At 25.8% G+C, this 3822-nt stretch overlaps 1 non-coding gene across 1 annotated transcript; it reads right to left on the reverse strand.

Moving 5' to 3' along the window:
- Positions 1-3486: 3486 nt before the first annotated feature.
- Trnaa-ugc (transfer RNA alanine (anticodon UGC)) lies at positions 3487-3558 on the reverse strand. The gene has a single exon. It is a non-coding gene; the product is annotated as a tRNA-Ala (tRNA).
- Between the last annotated feature and the right edge of the window lie 264 nt (positions 3559-3822).

The following is a 3822-nucleotide window of genomic DNA, read 5'->3' on the forward strand; positions in this document are numbered from 1 at the left end:
TAGCGAGAGCAAGAATAATATTATTTAATTTGATCTTGATCGGTAAATCGGTTCAAAATAATTTTTTTGTGAGATATCAGAAACAATTTGATTTGGTAAAACATCAAAACCATTTAAACAGTACTCATATTTCAGACAAGACAGCTAACTTCCAGTTTTGACCAGAATTGTACAATTCTATAAGTTTTTATGGAATAAATTATTAAACTTCTTTATTATTTTCCAATTCGTTGTGCAATTTTTAAAATCACAATAGAATATAGAAAGAGTCTGATGGCTATGGTCACTATACAGATCTTGCTAATATTAAAACAAAAATTTATCTTAAAATATTACCTTAAAATTTTCGGTATCAATCCCTTCAATTCTTCATTAATTCTTCTGTACTGATAAAACAAATATCCTTTGAATTCTTAATAATATTTCTTTATCTCATTTGTTATAGCCATCAATTTCCTGCTCCTTTTTCTTCCATCCTTGTTATTTTAATATTTTCTTATAACTTTTCTTATAGAATTTGTGCTCACCCCCTTCAAACGAAAAAAATAAAATAAAAAAACGAGCAGCAAACTTTTTTTTTCATCCTTACTTGAAAGGACTTCAATTTTTGTTTTTTTACTTACTTGCTTTGAATTTAAACTTTGTTTTGATTAGATTTAAAATAAAAAATGAAAAAGTTTTAAAATGCCCTTTTTTTAAAAAAAAAAAACTTTTTTTCAGTCCTAGACTAAAGACCAAGGTGTAGGAAGACGTGAAACAAATAGAAAACAAAAAATAGAAAAACAAACCACCGCCATTATGCATTAAAAAATCATGTTACCAAGTGTGTTTTTTTTTTATTTCTTCGTCACACACACAATCAAGTATTGTTATCCTTTGAATGGAAAATAAATGAAAAGAAAATTCCCCCATGTCTACACAACTAAAGGAATCACCTTATGAAATTCCGAATTACTGATAAACGCGAAAAAAAAAGAATTTAACAACTTTTTTTTTTAATCGAATATTAAATCTCATTTTTCTTAAAAAAAAAAAAATAAAATTTTTTTAATGAAAATTTTAGTGAAAATTAAGAAATGCGAGGCGGCTAAAAAAAAAAAAACGTGAAAAGGGCAAATACTGATGTTAACGAAAATATCGTAAAGTCAATTGCCTACTATTGATATCACCTTTCTTCAAAAACTCATCCCTATAAACTGTTTATAGCGGATATTTTTATTATGAAGGAAAAGAGTAATATTTGGATTCAAAATTTTGATTTTTGTTATCAAATTACTCTTCTTACTGTATTTACATTATGACTGTTAAAATATCGTATTTGATCTTTCGTTTATCGATCTTACAATAAATAAAATGGACAAAGAATGCTACTAACCTTACAAAACTGAAACAGTTCACGTATTAGAAGTAGTGTTCAACAGCATTAATCGATTAAATATTCAAATTAGCACTAAAATAATGTGCCTACACTACTGAAAGATTCTTCAGACTGTAAACATACGCAATTGTAAGAGACAGAAAGGTATACTTATAATAGACTCAACGAATTTAATAATCTCTTTGAAAGGAATGATTCCTACTATATAGAAGAATAGTTAAAGCTAATTTTCGTTTATATCAAAATTGAATAAAATTTAACACTAAACGGTTAAACTTTAGTGCAGTGACTCGCACTAATTTAGCTAAAGTGATAATTTAATTTTCATAGGCGCATTTGCAAGGGTATATTTACAAATATCTGTGATTTAACCGCAAAATTAGAATAAATTATTTTGTTAATTTGATCTTTAAATAAATAATTTAAATCAATAATTTAATAAAATATTTTAGAAACGAAAATTTTTGAGTCTTAGCTTCGTATCTCATACCAAAGAACCTATTTTTTAATTTTTAACTTCATAACTTTTACGTCACCTACAAGTGCGTTTAGAAATCTGCTGTTATCAAAATACCATTGCGATTAAACCGATTTATGTTGTACGAATTTTTTACAATTATTATTATAGGTATGATTTAGGATCGTTTTGAGCAACTAGGACACATATTCAAATAGAATAAATAAGAACATAAAAAACAACACAGTCTACTTTTTTTTAATTTGAAAAATTATATGAAATCAAAAGATTTCGATGTTACCCGTAATAGGGCTGGGATATAATCACCACTATACTATCGAGTCCTGTAATTTTGCCTGATCTATTAGACGGTTTTATGTAAAAACAAACATTTTTTTTAATTTATTAAGAATTTAAAAAAAAACCAAAATAAATGAGTTACAAGATATGATTTTTTTTTTATTTTCTTAAATAAAAAACAAAGTTTAAATAAGAATGGGGTAAAAATAAAAAATGGAAGTCATGGGACATTTAAAAAACAAAAAAGTGTAATAAAAATATTTATGAAAAAAATTTCTTAAAGAAAATGCAATAAGAGGTTATCGTTTGCTCATTTTTATCTAAAAATTCATTTAAAAAAAAACCGTTTATTACACGCAAATTATTATTATTGTCAAGAAATAAAAAAAAATATTTTGAATTCTTTTTTCTATAGGAACTAAAATTATAATTAAAATCATTTGTAAGCAAAGCCTCTTCCTCAAACATCAAAAGTAGAATTCTTTATGACAAAAATTATTTGCAATGAAATTATTTTTATACCCAGAGGAATATACGAAAGAACAAGTGATTTCTAAAAAATCCTTAAATTTGGTGGAACTTGACAACTATACAATATTTGGTATCGCATATAAAACTGAACCCTACCTGCTTATTAGCATTATATTCAAGTTCAAACACTAGAGAGAATTTCGTTAAAATCCCAAACGCATAGAATAGGTTTAATTTTTAAATAATTTTTTTTGACAATACTTACTAAAAAGTATACTTCTGTATTTTAATTGTGAAAAGTTCTAATTTGATCAATTTCAATAAGTTATTGTTATGGCAATTAAGAAAATCTATCAAATTTACACAAATTGCTATAAAGTTATATCGTAAGTAAACCGCAACAATAATTTATGTTTACTGAAATGAAACGCTTTACCGGAACAAGAAAAGCTGAAAACAATAGTAGCTAAAAACATTTTAACCCTTCATTTTAACTCTATTACTAAAGCTGGTAGCGTAATTCACAAAAATCATTTTAGCCGCAATAAGAAAGTACGGGACGTGAAATAGTTTTACATCGTCTCGTTGTTGGATTGCAATCAGCTTAAGGATAGTAGAAAATTTCGATTAATATTCAATTTTGAATTCATAAACAAGGTCATTTACAAACATAAAAAATTTCCAAAAATATCTACAGATTTTTGCCTTGATCTTAGTGAATAAAGAACACAATCGCTATTGCAGAACTTTACAACAACAAATTTTTCATACTTTTCTTATTTACTCATATTTCACTTTACATTGCTTAAAATAAGAACGAAAGCTAAAAATAAAATTTTAACAATTTTTTTTCTAAAGCAATTTTATAAAAAAATATTATTGGAGATGCCGGGGATCGAACCCGGGGCCTTTCACATGCAAAGCGAACGCTCTACCACTGAGCTACATCCCCATATTAAATTATTTATAAAATTAATTTTAAAAATTGTTTAATCTTATTTTCAACATAAGATAAAATTTAAATTTTTAATTAATTTTCTCCTCACATTTTTAATAAAGGTAAACAAAACAGTTAAAAAAAAAAACTTGTCTTACATATTTGCATGTTTTTGTACTTTTGTTTAACATAAACGCTTTGCATATAAAATGTAGAGTAGAGAAGGGAGGGGAAAAGAAACAACGGCTTAATTTTTACAGTCTTATTAATCAGACGATT

Source organism: Condylostylus longicornis, unplaced genomic scaffold, assembly GCF_029603195.1.
Source record: "Condylostylus longicornis isolate FDR11 unplaced genomic scaffold, ASM2960319v2 ptg000040l, whole genome shotgun sequence".
In the NCBI taxonomy this organism is placed as follows: Eukaryota; Metazoa; Arthropoda; class Insecta; order Diptera; family Dolichopodidae; genus Condylostylus; species Condylostylus longicornis.